This window comes from Lissotriton vulgaris, chromosome 12, assembly GCF_964263255.1.
Source record: "Lissotriton vulgaris chromosome 12, aLisVul1.2, whole genome shotgun sequence".
Classification (NCBI taxonomy): Eukaryota; Metazoa; Chordata; class Amphibia; order Caudata; family Salamandridae; genus Lissotriton; species Lissotriton vulgaris.
In genome coordinates, this window is record NC_141700.1 from 274,233,454 (window position 1) to 274,251,055 (window position 17,602).

The window sequence follows — 17,602 nt, forward strand, 5'->3', positions numbered from 1 at the left end:
GGACCACTTGTCCCAGCAGCCCCTGCGGGTGCGCACTGCTGACGGGACCAGAGAGCACCAGGAGGTGTTTAAAAGGTCTACAGGGCTCCAGCAGCGTGGGACGCGTGCCGGTGTGCCCAGGCCAAGGGAGCCCCGTTGAACTAGTCAAGCTCATTGAGGTGAGGACAATTACTTTGCTCCTTCTGTTTTATCAGCCCATCGCAACTATGGGAAAGCGAGTGGGGCAGCTACCATTAAGGCCAACTAAGACAAGTATTGGCAGTATGTTTGAAAGGGCTGTTAGCATTGTATCTAACGAGATTGAATTGACTGAGAGGCGTCTCTCCCTCGGTCCTCCCTTCCTCTAAACTCGGGGGGGGGGGGGCATTAATCAGAACGCTAGCGTACGCAATGGTATCAGCACCAACTGTGCTATTCCTCTTGAGGGTACCATATCTGACGGTTCTCCATCAGCTGCAACTCCCCTGGATACCTCGACGGCCCCAGAGGCAATCTTCGGGGCGAAACGAAAAAGCCTGCCAAAGTTACTAGCGCCAAGAGAAAGCAACCCACCCGCCCTAGTGTATCTCGCTCTGGCCTGAGCACATGGATACGTGCTCCTCCGAACCCCCAGACTGTCGTAGCCAACGTCCACACTCCAACTGCTGTACCCAGCCGTTCTATTAGTACTCAGACTGAAATTAATCAGTTTTTCTCAGAGAATTCCATTCAAAGTGAAGATGTTACCAACCGAATTGTGGACACTGTTTTTGAACATATAAAAGAGGTACTAAATAGTAATTTTGCCTCTATGAGGGAACAGCTGCTCCTGCCTCGTCACAAGATATCTGAGACGAACTCAATCACCCAGGACAGCCCCACAGTGCCTATTAGGGTCCCGAGGACAGACTTACTTGCACAACCCAATAATGTGCTAAATTCTAATTCTAATATCTTGCCCTGTATGCCTAACCCCACCCCATGTGATGTTTGTAAGAAAATTAAAAAGTGTTTTGTGTTAGAGGGCAGCGGTGCAGTAAATAGTATTTCCAACAACGGTAATCTAGATAGTATATCTGCCAACAACATGCCTCGGTTTATTAACCCGAATACCCACCTTGGCGCAGATTAACATTCATGCATTGAGTAGTATACCACGTGAGGGCGATACTGACACTACATCTCTGTCAGGCCCCACTGGTAGCAGGGAGGTGTTAAATCTGCCCCCGGCAGCTTGTCCCTATGTAGTGATCTTGACTGGCGTGCCCCCCTTAAGGCCAAATCAAGTTGGATCATGGGAACAACTAGGCCATAAGAGTGTAGATTGGTTATCTAAACATAAAGGGTTTAAGGTACCATTTATTGATAACATCATTATGGTACGTAGAGTTGGGTGGGTGGGGCAGTCCACAAAGAGCATCAAAGGGGTATGCATAGTTCTTAACTTTCGTAATCTGTCAGTGGTTAAACCACTACTAAGGGCACAGGAGGACCATTTTAACATACCCACCAACATATTGGCCTTACCCCTGGGTTACTTCTAAAAACCCTCCATGGGTACAACATTTTCTGAAGCACCTCCTAATCCCCTCCCCTGTCCCTATATAACAGATTCTTGCCTCTATCAGGTTTGGACCGTCAGGATTGACTATCTCCCCCTTTGACTACACCAGTTTTATCTGGCCAGTGCCTCTCCCAATTGCGTCCCCAATTTGTGAACCAGATGCTCCAACTGTTCTTAAGGTAGAACCTACTCCTAAAATATTGAGTTGAAATGTTGCTGACTTGGCGTCTAAGATGAAATTGCCTGATTGGCTGGAACTAGTCCAAAAACAAGACATATTAATGCTTCAGGAGACCTGGGCTACAAGGGAGCTATTTCTGGAGGGGTTTGAATGTTTTAATATTCTAGATTCTACCCAAAACTTTGGTCGACCAGCAGGAAGTCTTTCAATCTGGATTAACATTGTGGCAGGTGGTTGTGCAAGGACCCTTGCTATCGACAATTACAAATTTCAGGCTATAATTTACAAACGGGGGGCTTCATTTTGTTTAATTATTTTTATAACAATGATTTTAAGAATATTCCTAATATGAATTTCATCAGCTTATTCAACTTCATTTATAATCTACAAAAGTCTAAATGTGTCACTAATTCTGTAGGAATTTGTCTTGGGGGCAACTTTAACTATAAGTTACCAAATAGCATTTACTCAGCAATTCACTCCACTAGAAATTACTAAACCTTATAAGCACCTATAACTTTTTAGATGTGATGGAACTCGTTGCTGCACCCACAAGAGCCAAATGCATAGAACCCACCTATAGAGGTAGGGGCTCGGCGTCTACCATTGATTTTATTTTTATTACGTCACCATTAGGGAATCATGTGTTAAAAGCTGAGGTAGTGCCCACAACTCTCTGGGATCATAACCCCATCAACCTAACTATGAGTTTTCCTCCCAAGCAGATCTATACCAAAGAGTGTGGTGCAAGGGATGTGTCCCCCTCCACTGATAATCTTAGACTGGTCTGGTGTGGTATAGACAATAAAGCCTTATTTGGCAGGATGGTGAGAACATATCCTGAATTAATGGATATATGCCTATCCTTCAAGGAACACAACTCTAAGGCAGTTGACGTCTTCACGCAGCTATGCGTGGGCATCAAAATGTTGTTGTCTAGGCTCAATAGGAAACACACCCGGGTCCAGGCTGGTTTAACGCTGACTGTTCCGCAACTAATAGAGCTCTTCGTAGGGCGCTCGCTAACAAACCTAGAGATTGCCTCCTTATCAAATCCCTCAGACAACTCTATAAATTGGCTATCTCGGCTAGAAAAGAGGAAGTTATAAGTGAGCGCTGGGATAATCTTGCTCGGACAGTCACGCTAAAAAACGGGAAGGATTTCTGGTTAGCGGTTAAGGACATGAGGTCCCTGGGACACCCCTTGACCACAATTAGTTGTAACATCTCTAGTGGGACATGGGAAGCACATTTCACGAAGATTTATTTAGTTCCTGTTCCATCTATCCAAACTAACGAGTATGAAAGTCCAACTAGGGTTTTGAATAACCTATCTCAAGTGGAGGAGGCTATTGATCAGAGCCTGAGCTGTAAAGCCCCCGGTCCCGATGGTCTACCCATCGATCTTATTAAAAGTCAGCCAGACTTTTGGGCTCCTTTACTATTGAACGTTTTTAATAATTTAACAAACTCCATTTCACCCAATTCATGGTCCTCCAGTATTATTGTGCCTATTTTCTAAAAAGGGGACCGCTCAAATCAAAGTTGTTACGGGCCAATCTCCCTGATCGATAACACGCTAAAAATCTTAGGGAGGGTCCTGTATAAAAAGATTAGGTCATGGGCCGAGGAAGATCAGATCTTACATCCCTGTCAGTTGGGGTTCAGAAGCAACATAGACACTGTTGAGCACTGCCTTAACCTCAATCTGATTATTGGCAAATATAATATAGCAAAAAAACCACCTATATATTTAGCCTTTATGAATCTCATCTCGGCCTTTGACTTTGTCAACAGGTCATGGCTTTGGAATATTCTTTTAAACTATGGCCTGGAGGAGTCCCTTGTACATTTTTTAGCTTACCTGCATGAAGACCTACACGCCCGGGTGCGTATCAGTATGGATGGCGAGGTATCAAAAGACATTGAAGTTGGGTGAGGGGTTAGGCAGGGCTGTGTCCTAGCCCCCCTGCTATTTATTCTTTATATCAATGACCTGAATAAACCATTGGTAACACTCACCCATGATGTTCCCTGTATTAATGGCAACAAAATCCCCGCCCTTTTATATGCCGACAATGCGGTTCTAATGGGCCGCACCCCAAAAGCTCTCTGCATTTTGGTGCAGGGTTGTGTCAACTTCATGGTCAGTTTGGACTTATGCACCAATTTAAAAAAATCTTTTTTAATGGTGTGTGGATCGAAGAAGTATTTTAGTTCATCAATTGTTTTAGATTCGAACAGCTTACAAAGCACTCACATTTTTCCTTATTTAGGATTGGTTTTTGCCTCTAACAGTATGTGGTCTGAACATGTGGCCCACTGCAGGAGAAAGTTTTCCAATTCCACTACTATAATACTCGGTCTGCCTAAGCCTAGGAACACAGAGGTTGTATCTGCTATTGTTAAGATTTTTAAACTCCAAAGTATTCCAACCGCTACTTATGGCGCAGAAGTATGGGAATTTACTAATTGTGGTAGCATCCAGGAAGAAGAGAATAGATTCTTTCGCACAATCCTGGGCGCCCCCATTTCCTCTTCACAGTATGCTTGCCACTGCAAACTTAATTTGCCATACGTTGATGATTATATCAAGGCTTGTCCCGCATTATTCTGGTTTCGAGTTTGGAAAAACCCTGCAGCCCAACTTACTAGGGATATTATATCTGACTGTCTAAAATGTGATAGGGGGTTGGAAATACCCTGGCTGGCCGCTGTTTATAAAGCTTAACCAGTGTGAACCATTATTTCTAAACCCCTTAGACCCTGGTATTGTGAGTAAAAAATCCCTTCAAACAGCTTTATACTCATTTTGCAGGAATTTCAGATATGATAAGGAGTCTAAAAAATCTTCTGTTAGATATATGTGCATTGAGAACATTCTCCATGCCCCGTCTGGCTATTTTCTAAAACCCATTGGTCGCTGGGAAAGGGGTCTACTTTTCCGTTTAAGGATCGACACCCTGAAATTTATTTTTCAGCAGGATATAGTTCTCATCTTGATCATTTGCTTTGTCCCTGCAATAGTCAACGCAAACAATCTATGCTGTATTTTTTATTCTTTTGTAGCTATTATTTGATATTTAGTAAAAAGGTTTTTGATACCCTATTTTAGGACAAAATCTGTGATGGACTATAAGGCCGCTTATGGGAAGGTCATTGCTTTGGAAGATGATGAGCTATTTTTCCAGGTGGGCTCTTTTCTGAAAGCGGCAGTACTTACTCGCAAGTCTATGTGCGCCCCCAGGAATTTCGCTCACCTCATTCTGGGGTCAATTAGGATGGCGGACCATCCTGTCGGGGGACGGGACCGTCCGCCACAGGGGCGGAGGTCCTGTGCCTCGGTTTAGGATGCACCGCCACAGTGGCGGAAATGCGGCAGATGGTCTTCCCGTCCGCCGCGGCCCCCCCCCGCCATTGTAATATGGCGGGGAGAAATAGGTGGCGGACGGGCACAGATGGGGGACGGATTGCCACCGCCTGCATGGCAGTGGCGATCCGACCGCCATCCTAATCGGCCCCTCTGTTTGCAAACCACAAATTTTAACTTATGGTAAATTAACACTTTGATTAATTGCTCTTTTTTATCATGTTCTTTTTTTATGTGTACTGTATTAATGGAAGACCGGTTTCTAATTACAATTTTTTTATGTCCCCTTTGTTACTGGTAATTTTTAATGCATATGTTGTCGCCTGTCTGTACTTTTATGGATATACATCTGTATCCGAAATAAGGAATTGATTGATTGATTAACCTTTGTTTATACCAGTGAATTTCTAAGGTTTGGTTAATATAAAGTTGATATTCTTACAATTCGTAACTATAATGTCACTTTTTCCTTTGTTTTTTTCCAGGGAATGTCTAGGGTTTTTGTAAAGTAACATGTCCATCGTAATGCATGGAAGGGGATCTGGATGCATGGTCTGGCCTGGCATTGTCCATTGTGCTGCCCCATCCAAACTTTCTGCCCCTAACCCCCCTCCTCCTTTGTCTAAGTCCATACCCCTTCCACCACATCCAGCCCTGTGTGGCTGTTGTTCTGCCTCTGGCATTCCCTCCTGCCCAACACAGTTAGCTTGCTGCTCCTACCCACTGCATCCCTGCCCTCTGTTGTCTGAGACTATACACCTGCCCCCTCCTTCCTGCCCAGCATGGTCTGATGTATCTTCACTGTTATTCGCAGTGTACCATGGCATGCCATAACCCTTTTTTCTGTATGTTTGACATTTTAGCTGTGCAGTTGTTGAGTTCAGCTGCAAACAAAGGAACACAGAAAATGTCTTTCTCTACAACAAAACCCAAAGATCCAAAAGTAAGATCAATATTGGGTCGGCTCACTAAAAAAGAGGAATACCAAAGACCCTCTTTCAGGTTCTAATGAAGGCAAGAGAACAAAAGCGTTGTCTGATGCTGCTCTGTCTATCATTGATGGCTTATGCTCACATTCTTATGACATCCATGAAACATCATTTGCTGCCAGTGCAGCTGCTTCTCCCTGTGCTGACGTTAGTTCTGCCATTGTTAGCATTACTGATATTTCTTCACGTGCTGACATAGCTGAGAGTTCATTTCACACTGAGGTTGAAGATTCATCTTCTTATGTTGGCAGCTTAGATGACAGTACTTCCCAGGCTGGCCTTGCTGACTGTTCATCATCCTGTGATGACTATGCAGCCAGCTCATTTATTGAGTCACCTCAAATCCAATAAACTAGTCAGACACAAACCTCAGAATCCCACCGCAAGACATTTCTTAGCAGACAACTTGTCACTGAATTATTATAGCGACCCAGTGGAACCAAAACTTCAAACATTTCCCTTCACTGCATACTGTACGTTTAATGGGGATTGCAAACCCATTCTTGGGTAGAGTATTCAGTTCTTAAAGATGCTGTTTATTGTTTTGCATGCACACATTTTAGTGTGGTTTCTGTGGGAAGAGGAGGAAATGAACCTGACAATGTTGTTGATGTTGGCTTCAGTAAGTGACAAAAGCTTACTCGTTCTTTGTCCAAACATTCACAGTCACAGAAGCATAAATCGTCAGTTATTGCTTGTCCCAACTCCAAAATATTACAGTAGCCTACAAATCGTCCACAGACAGTTTCTTCCATGATAGTAATAGGTGCGGAGCAGGATGTTGAGGAGAATGGACAACATGTGGAGCATCTTCTCAAGGCAGTATGTTACTTGGGTCGTCAAGGGCTTGCATTCCTTGCCGCAGATGAAACTGAGGATTCTCACAATAGGGGACATTTCATTGAATTGCTAGGGATGAGTTCTGATAAAGATGAGAGGTTAAAAGAAAAAATGTCCAGGAGGTGTGGGCACTTTACCTCTCATGATTGCTAAAACGACTTGAGCGTATTGTAAAAAAAAGTGACAAAATATTTTGCGGTGCCAGTTGATGAACCAAAGATGTCTCACAGAGCAGCTGAGTTTTATTATCCGCTTTGTGGATGGTGATGGAAATGTTCAGGAGAATGCACTAGGGTGTATGGAGAGGTTTTATGATCTTGTGCTGTACCTCATGCTATGCCTTGTCTGGGTGGGAATCAGATAGAGTAATGTAGAGTGTATGCAACACTCTACATTTTAGGTTTAAAGTATTTTATTGAAGGAGTACACAGATAGAAAAAACATTCAAGCAATGACATCAGTGCTGTAACCCTGGGAACCCCTCTTAAAGTAGTGTCAGACACCCCACAACTGTAGTAGGGGCTTTGTGAGCTCCGCACCCATGTGCATAACATTAAACAACACCCTGAGGTAGAAAAAGGCTCTCTGCACCCTCCCCATTTTCTAGAAACTGTCCCCCCCAACTCGCCCCCACCCTGTCCCTCCCTCCCTCCCTTGCCACCCCCGTCCAGTGCCCTGCTCAGCTAAATATGTATTTGATTCCGCCCGCGACCCTCCCCTCTCACGCCCCCAGGTTTAATGGCTGTTAAGCAGTGTAGTCGATCGGTGGTGTGAGTCTCAATAATCTCAGGTATCTTGGACAGGTTAGTTCCTTGAACTCGGTGGCTAGTAGTGCATGGAAGGGCTGCCATAGTTCCTCAAATTGTTCCACCTCCCCAGCCATCATAAGTGACATTTTCTCCATGCCCAGGACATGCCACAATCTGTGCAGCCAACCTGTAATGGACGGAACAGTGGTGTTGCGCCAGTGTATTAGGATGTTTTGAATCGCCGAGCCTAGTGCTATGGCAATTTGTCTGCCCCTGCGTGATTTCAGTGGATACATCAACCCATTAGGTAAGCCCAAGAGGACATATGCTGGGAAGCGGGGCAACTCTATCTCAAAATGGGCATCGATCTCATCAAGTACCTCCTTCCAGTAAGGAAGCAATAGCGGGCAGTCCCACAGAACATGTGTCAGAGTGCCAGGGTGCCCACACTCCCGCCAACAGGTTTTATCAATATGCCTATTCATCTCGTGTAACCGTTCCGGGGTATAGTACCAATATGTAGATACCTTGGTGAATGTTTCAGTCAGTCCTACATGATAAGCGGAGTGTTGTGCACGATACGAGACCTGGTTCCACTCCTTATGGCTCAATGTTCTACCCAGCTCCCTGTTCCAGCGTTCCCTACCAGGATTATGAAAGTGGGGAGGGGGGGGTTGCAACATCTTATAAAGATCCGTAATTAGTTTTGCATCCGAGGTGCGTGTCGCCAACCATTTCTCGTACGGCAGTAGCTTCCTGTCAGCCGAGTCTCGTACCTGTGGCTGTAAAGCCCAGTGTCGCACCTGCCAGTAGCGCATCCTGTCCGTCTCTGATAACCGATATTCCTCTTTGAGACTCTGAAAAGGGAGGACCCCTTCCGACCCGTACAGATGGAAAAGAGCCCTGCATCCGGCTACACGCCAGTGCGTAAAGGCACCCGGGGCAGTCCCCGGTGCGAAGTCAGGGTTGTCTGCAATAGGTGTAAACGGAGAGGGAAACGTGGTGAGCTTGTGTGTCTGATTGGTAACATCCCACACTCTCAGTAGGACCCGCGTAACAAAAGATGCATATAGGTTCGGAGGGCGATGCGTTCTGCGCAGAAAGGGCACTTCCTACAAGGGACGGCCCGCCACCGCCTGGTCCTGGAAGAGCCAGTGCTTGTCTGACTCCCACCGGCTCCATTCCACCAGGTATCTCAGCTGCGCCGCCTGAAAGTATTTGCGCAAGTCTGGGACACCCAGTCCCCCCAACTCTGGCGCCAACGTGGAGAGAGCCCTCTTCATCCGAGGTCTGCGGCCCTGCCAAACGAAGCGGGATAAGGCCGCCTGCGTCTGCTGAATCCAACCTTTAGGTGGTTGCAGCGGCAGCGCCGGAACAGATATAAGATCTGGGGGAGGACCGTCATTTTAACCGCCGCCACTCTCCCAAGCCAGGATATCAAGCCTTTACTCCATCTCCCCAGTTCCTCTTTAATCTTTCTACCTAGAGTTGCATAATTAGCTGTCACCGTTGCCTGCAGCGTGGGCGCTAGCAGAATACCCAAGTACTGGACCTGACGGGCCGATCACTGCATGGGGAAGAGGTCTTGTAATTCCCGTCGTGTTGCAGGTGTAAGAGAGATATCTAGGGCCGCCGATTTCCCCATGTTCATCTTGAACCCCGCCACCCGTGAGAAGGCCTCTAGTTCGTCAACGAACGCGGGCAAAGCACGCCTCGGCTCCTCTAAGGTCAATATCACTTCGTCTGCGTAGAGGCTGACCGTGTGAATATATCCTCCCATTTTCACGCCGATCGCATCCGGGTTCTGCCGTACTCTCTGGGCAAATGGCTCCATATACAGAGCGAAGAGGAGTGGGGATAATGGGCACCCCTGTCTGGTGCCTCGCTCAATACTAAACCTCTGAGAACTACAGCCATTGACCCGCACCACCGCCGATGGGAACCGGTAGCAATTAAACACCCAGGAGCGAAATTTTCCGCCGATGCCCATCTTCGCCAGTACCCGCTGTAAATAAGGCCAGTGCACCCGGTCGAACGCTTTTTCAGCGTCAACCGACAATAGCATGCTTTCCCCAGGAACCCGGGATGCCTTCTCTAAGATATGTACCACTCTCTTGGTGTTATCCACCGTCTGCCTCCCGGGCACAAAGCCGGCCTGATCCGATTCCACCAGACCCGGCAGATGGAGCGCTAGGCGTGCCTCCAAAATTCCCGTGTACAGTTTGAGGTCAACGTTTAAAAGGGAGATCGGTCGGTACGAGCTGCACTGGGCCCTGTCCTTCCCGGGTTGGGGTATGACCGACACCGTGGCTTGCAAAAGATCTGGTGGGATCGCCCCCGGTTCGGAGAAGGAATTAAATAGTTTCGTCAGTATAGGCGCCAGTGTGGCACTAAACGTTCTGTAGAAGAGCGCTGTATAGCCATCTGGGCAGGGGCCTTGCCGTGTTTAAGCTTAGAGATGGCAGCAATAACCTCCTTAGTCCGGATCTCCCTCTCCAGATATTCCGTCTGGGACGGTGCTAGGGACGGGAGGGTGACCGAGTCTAGGTAGTCCTCCGTCTCCTGCGCCATCAGGCCCTCACCTGTATACAAGTCGGCATAAAAACGGCGGAAGGCCTCGGCTATCTGTGCGTCCTCTGAGACCATCCCGCCATTCCCCACCGCGATATCCTTCACCCGGTGGCGTTAGTGGGCCACCCTGAGTTTGCTTGCCAGGAGGCGGCCTCACCTATCTCCCCCTGTATAATAAGCATGTTTCAGCCGCAGCGCCGCATATTCCGCCCTATCCATATCTAATGAGGACAGGAGTGTCCTCGCTGCCTTCAGCTGCTTCCAAATCCTGGGGGCCCCTGTGCGACGATGCACCTCCTCAAGTTCCTTGACTTTTTGCGTGAGCTCGTCCCGTTTCTGTCTCCGATCCCTATTCTCTGCCGAGGAGACCGCAACGAATTCCCCTCTGACTACCGCCTTAAGTGCGGCCCACTGAGTTGCCACTGAAGTGTCCGTGTTGTCATTGTGTGTTTGGAAGTCCCTGATTGCATCCGTAACGTGCTGCACAACTGTTTTCCTATGTAAGAGAGCGTCTCTAAGGCGCCAGACCCCGCGAGGAGCCCGATCAGCGGGCAAAGAAAAATTCCCCGAGACCAGCGCATGATCCGATACGGAAATGACCCCCATCTCCGATGTCGTGGCCAAAGCACGGACTGGGCCAGTAACTATAAGGTGGTCTAACCTAGCATATGTCTTATGTGCGTGAGAGTAGAAAGAGTAGTCCCGGTCTGCAGGGTGCAAGTAGCGCCAAAGGTCATGAAGATCCAGGTCTATTAATTGGAACCTTGTCAGCTGTGATAGTTCCCCCGCCTGTGGGGACCGCTGGGCTGACCTGTCTGTAGCTGAGTCAAACACCATATTCAGATCACCACCCAAAATAATGTGTCTGTCTGGAGATGCTGTTATGTCTACTAGCGCTGAGCGCAGGAAGCTATCCTGTTGTTCATTCGGACAGTATATCGACCCGATGGTAAATGTCAGGGCCCCTAGTTTGAACCTGTGCGCTAAGAGTCTCCTCTTCTGCTCTGCGAATTTGTGCAATACCTCACCCCTAAAGGAAGTAGACACTAAGATCGCTACCCCAGCTGTTTTGGTGGTGTTCGATGAGAAGAACTGCGTGGGGAATTTGCGGGATCGTAATCTATGGCAATCCTGTGTGAGCAAGTGAGTCTCCTGGAGGAGACAAATGTCAGCCTGAGTATTCTCCAGCAAGGACAGGACTGCCCTTCTCGTAACTGGGTTGTTAAGCCCTTTGACATTGAAGGTCACAACCTTAAGGGATGCCATGATGAGTTAGAACAAAGTGATATACGCAGCGATTCCACATAGGGAGGGGCGGTGTGTGAGCCTTCGCAGCGACACGACCCTCACCGGGTCTTCGCGGAAGCAACAAGAGCACTGAACGGACTGTACCCACCCCACCCCTCACCCAACACCCAACCCCCCTGACCCCCAACTCCCCAACTCTCCCTCCTCCCGCACCCCTCCCGTTCCCCCAACTTCCCCCAACCCCCTCCCCCTCCAGGTCCCCCAACACCTTCTGAAGAATTGTCCCAGCCATGTCCATCCGGACAAGTCCGTGGTAAAGTATCGAAGTGGACGTCCAGCCACACCCTTCCACCCTCCGCTCCCTCCCCACCCTCCATGACCCCAAGCCTGCGATAACAGCAATGCTATGTCGTTCTCCCCCCGGAGCAATCTCACGCTGTTAGCGCGACACCATCACTCATCGCAGTGTCTCCTGCAGCCGCTTGGATGGCGCTCGCCATTTCGGCCCTGATGGTGGGCGAGCTTGGACGCGGAGGTGCCGCCAATGTTCTACGTCTCGAGACCCTGCGCCATCCGTCTTCCGAGGTGCGTCTTCTGCGCGTCGTGGCGGAGTCCTCCTCCTCCGCGGTGATCCCTAATACCTCGCATGTGTCCTGCAGGGACCTCAGCTGATGTACCTCACCGTTCCACTTAAAAATAAGGCGGAAAGGATGACCCCATGAATAAGGTGTTTCATGTTGCTTTAGGAAGTCTGTTGCGATTTTAAACGCTTTACGCTTTTGTAGGGTGATCGTGGACAAGTCCTGGTACAAGGCCACAGGGTGCCCTCGGAAGGCCAGTGAGGGTGTTTTCCGGGCCTCCGCCATGATTCGTTCCTTCAGTGGGAAATCAGGAAGAAAGGCCAAAATATCCGGAGGTGGGGCATTAGCACATCTCCGGGGTCCCACTCTGTGAGCCCTATCAATCCTTATCGGGCCACTTCGCCCAATATGTCTCTGAAGAGTTCCCGCAGGTATCCCGCCACATCCGATCCCTCTTCCGCTGATGGAATTCCCCGGACCCTTATGTTATTCCGCCTGGAGCGGTTTTCCAAATCCTCATTATGTGCCTGGAGGTCCATCTGTTGGTCCCTCAAGCGCAGCACCTCTTGCTGTAGCTGCGTGATTTCCTCGTCCTGCCTTTGCGTAGAGCATTCTATCGTGGCCACTCTCTCTCCTAGGCCATCCACCTCTCTCCGGATTTCACGGACTTCCCCGGCCACTTCCTGCTTTAGCGTTTGAAAGTCATCGCGCAACGTGCCGAAGAGCGACTCCAAGAAAGACCTGGTGACCGGCAGTTCACCGCCTCCTGCAGAGTGTGAGCCACTCGCTGCGCTCGGGGATGGCTGATTTCTGTCCCCCCTGTTCTGGGACCTACCAAGCAGTTCCGGGAGCGTGCGCTCATTCTTTTTACCACCTTTCTGGTTCGCCATCCCTTCTGCCGGGCAGCTCCGCCGCCCACCGCTTCCGCAGCCGACCAGGCCTCCGATCTCCGACCACACGTGTCTCTTCCTGATGGGGTGGTAGGTTTCCGCCCGCTCTCTGTCCGGGTGTACCACCCCAGAAGGCCCACGTCAGCGTCCACTCTTCAGGTCGTGCCAGTGACCACCGCGCTGCGGTCCGTCAGCTCCTCCGAAGCGCCCAAATCCACAGGCCGTGTGTCGCGACCGCGGGGGGGAGGGGAACCGCCCGCCGTCCTCCCACCACCACTGGCTGGCCGCCTAAGGCCCCAAAGGCTGCAATCCCCAGTGGCACTCCATACGCGGTAGCTGAGGAGCCAGGCGTCTGTGCAGTTTGTGCAGGCCCTCGTGCCCAATGGACTCGTGAGACCCCCTCACGCCCAGGCCAGACCCCTCGATAGCTGCGGGTCCGGTCTCCTCCAACTGTTCTTAGCCGCCATACCCCGAGTGGCTACGGGTGATGCCTCTCACTCCTCTCTCCTGGGGGAACCGTCTCAGTGGACCCCCCGGTTATAGCGCACCGCGTAGCCCTCTTTGGAGGAGCTCTGCTGCCGGGCTACCAAGGCTATGGGGACGCCCTCTTTAGTCTGGCCCCAGATCCCTTCTCCGAGGCCCCCTGTTCGGGCTATGTCTCCAGCAGCTCTGCCCTTCCAGCCCACAGGCCTCCGGAAATCCAGGCCGCAGCCGCGGCCTCGAGTCGTGGAAGGGCCGTCCCCAAGGGGAGGGGCGTCCTGGCGGGCAGCCGACACCTTCCTGGGCCACCCCGCGCCACCGCGGCACCCAGGTGCTCCGCCGCTGTCCCCCACAGCGCTACTGCAGGCTTCGTCGGGCGTTGGTCAGAGACCTGTTCCCCGCCCCGATTCTGTCGCCGTCCACCTCCGTTCCGGCTCCGGCGCCGATCTGCGCTGCGCTCCAGCCTTCGCTTCCCGGGCCACCGCAAGGCTAATCTCCGGTCCCGAAACTGCCTGGCTGGTTCTCACACCTTCCCCGTCCGGTATTGTGCCGAAGGGGGAGAGAACAGGCGATTTTAAAGGCTCTAGGCTACGGCTGGGTCGGGAGCTCCGGGAGAAAGCGACTCCTCACCCCGCCATCTTGGCCACGCCCCCAACACTCTACATTTTGCATGGTTCGGTCGGTGGGGAGATTCCAGGAGTGGCAGTTGCTGCTTGGCTGGCAGTGAGCGGACTGATTTCTGGTTCAGGTGATCTTTACTTCTGAATAAAACCATTCTTTAACTTACCTTCGACCCTATGATCTTTATTTTTACTTCATAAGAATTTGGCAACGAGTTTACCAGCCTCTTCTTCCGTTCCAGAAGCAGACAGACCCATGAGCACTCGGCAATAGGGCGATACGTAGATTCGAGTGACCCTGAACTTGCCTTTGTGGATTCCCACTGAGCCAACTCTGCTGCAGTGCTGTTCTGTGCAAGTGGTTCACGACTAAACCCACTCGATCCCCAGTCTCATCGAAGCCAATACTGCGGCGCGAGCTCTGGAGCTTATCACTGCTGTGATCAGCACGTAATGCGCACACGCTTTGGGGCGTGTCTCTACAGGATTTATCAATAGCTGCACATGAGCACCCATGACGTACATGTCACCCGCCATGTCTTACCATGTATGCAGCACTCTTGCCCTTTCACAGTGTCAGGGCAGGACAAGCATGCTGTGACTGTAAGTAATAGCTACTTCTACATCCCAGTGACACACAGGGTACTTCAAAGTGTGTTGCAAACTTTATACATTACTGAGTACCATATAATTGTACCTTTACAATACATACAGTGACACCCACACACACACATGCACACTAACTTCTCAGTGTGTCTACAACCCAATTCTAGTCTTAAACTATACATCTATCATTGATGCACATGCTGTCTAAGTGCATAATTTACTCACTATTTAGCATGTGACTCTTCTTTATAGACCCATGCAATTAGCACTGACTGTATTTCAAAAGTTGTATTTAGTTTTGCAAATTTTAAAGATCTCACCGGTTGTATTATGGATTCATTATGTAATCCCAGGGTGCTATAGTCACACTGCCTTGTTTTTAATGCAACCTGATCCTCTGGATGTAGAATGGGAGGATTGGATTGAAATGTTTGAAATGTATAGGAGCATTAGATGGGCAAAAATTTAGCGCAACTGGCAATTACGTTTTATTACTAAACACTTTGGGAAATGAGGGTCAATGCATTTCAAGTATCTCCCTATCTGTGCTCAAGCTAATTTAGATGTGATTACTGATGTGTATATTGAAGCAAAGAAAAGGTTACACAACAGGTTTGCTAAAGAAATGAATGTACTTATTAATAGATTTAAGATTTTTACATCCCCCTGAAAAGAAAATGAAACCATTGATGAGTTTGTGGCCAGATTAAGAGAGTTATCAGTGAAATGCATGTTTGGTGCGATGTCTGAAGAATTGATATGCAATCAATTAATAGTATAATGCAGGAACAAAAGAATTCAGGAGCGTCTATGGGCAGCCAAAAATCTATCTTTAAGAGATGCCACAGACCTGGCCATGGTTGTCGAGCAATTATAGTTCTACATGAAAAAAATGGAGATAAAAGTAAGCTTAGTGGGAGAAGTAATGAGTGTCAGTAAAAAATGGAATGGAAGTTGAAGCAGTGATCAAAACTTCCACCTCTTACTCTAGGGCTAAACAATCCAACAAAGTGTGTTACAGGTATGGCAGCAAGTACCATTCAGCAGACTACAGAAAATGTCTAGCTTTAAATAAGGATTGCAGGAAATGTGGTAAAAGAGGCCATTTTGCTAATGTATTTAGGCAAAGTTCCAAATCCAAGGTAGATGCAGTGGATGATGTGTGTGGTGGTACTGAAGATCACATGCTTTGTGTGGAGGGAGCAGGCTCTAAATTGACTAGACCTCATTCATATTTTATCTAAAAAATACTTTATTCGGGCTATCCACCCATAACAGTCACTAAGTTGGCACAGTAGCTATAAATGTACAGTTCGACAATATAAAATAGACTCTGAAACATATCAAACACAAATTTGCAAATAATTAATAGCAATAGCTATGGGGTATAAAAATAATGTTTTCCAGGTCTCCCTATGCTATGCCAGTTTAAAAAATACATGTCATCAATGCAATAAAAATACAATAATTAAAACCCTATAAAATGGATCAGCTATGTATATCATGCGATGGCCCTGCTTCTAATAGACCAACACCAGTGTATATATTTTGATACCGCACACACAACTACCTGTGAGAATTTTGTGCAGAGGATTCGCATAGCAATCTCGAGCTTTCGACAACCTAGTTGGCTGCATGAAGGTATAATCCATGTTTTCCTGGTGCGGGTATAATCCGGACAGAAAAACATAAAGTGCACTAGTGATCCAGCAGCTTGTTGGCAAACTGGTGATAGGGTACTTGCTGCAATCGGATGGTTCCATTTTTTCTGTAGGGGCATTAGAGGTAAAGTGCCATAGCAACATTTTATAAATAGGGTCTTTGCTGGTAGAGGGTTGATAAAATTCAAGAAAGGGTCTCTTTGAGTGTTATGTTTAAAGTCTAGGAAAAATGAAGCAAGAGAACCCTTTGTTACATTCTGGAATTCTCTGTAATGAACATGGGCCCAATATGCATCTATAAGAAATTAGTTGGTGGGGCAGACCAAAATTACCCTAGCCCAATTTGTATGAGGAGCTTTTGGATATAAAATAGCCATTTAATTTTAGAACAGCCAGCCATTGATATCACCTCCTACTAAACTTCTTGATAATTCTCTTGGTCTCCAGAATATTTCAGCTTTCTCCAATTGAGCAACGGCCTTAATTGGGCCTTGTGTATTATTGAATGCAGGGCCATGTTCCTTCTTAGTGGTATTAACGAGATTGGTCAATGCTCTCAAAAGGTTTGTAGTGTAGTTCCTATTTTCCCAATAGGCTCTGCGCATTGGAATAACATAAACAGCAGTGTAGACGAAGGACTACAATTGTAGTGACCGGATAATTTATTGTATTTCTGAGTAATGGTGACTTTGGTCTACTACCATCCTAGTATAATGGTTAGGTCCCTATTTTTAGCCTATTTGTAGGGCTTGCCTATTGGCTTTGGCATGATTCTATGTCTCTTTTGCCTCTTTTCGGGCCTAGAGGCCTAAACTAGAGGGTAGCCATCTTTCCTTTGCAGTATTTATCTATTTGCAGTGTTTGCCTATTGGCTTTGACATGATTCTATGTCTCTTTTGCCTCTTTTCGAGCCTAAAGGCCTAAACTAGAGAGCAGCCATCTTGTCTTCCTGCCTCAGTTGTCTGAGGCGCTTGTAGGTCAGAAGTGATGTTTAGAGTTGAGCCTGTTATTCGCTAGTTAGAAACTGGTGAGGACCGGCCCTTATCGAAGGAATGTGCTTACTTCCCCGGGCTCTAGACGCAACTACAGCTGGCCACTGTGGGAGCGCAGGGAGCGCGGGGCTTGGTACAGGAATTCGGTGGGAGGCAGGGTGCTTGCTGGAAATTTCCATGAGCAGAGAGCCTACCATATTATCAGAGAACAGAAGAGCAGAGAGGTCAGATGGTTTTTGGAATTGAAGAAGTCGGTTGGATCAGTTTGGTCAGATGGAGTC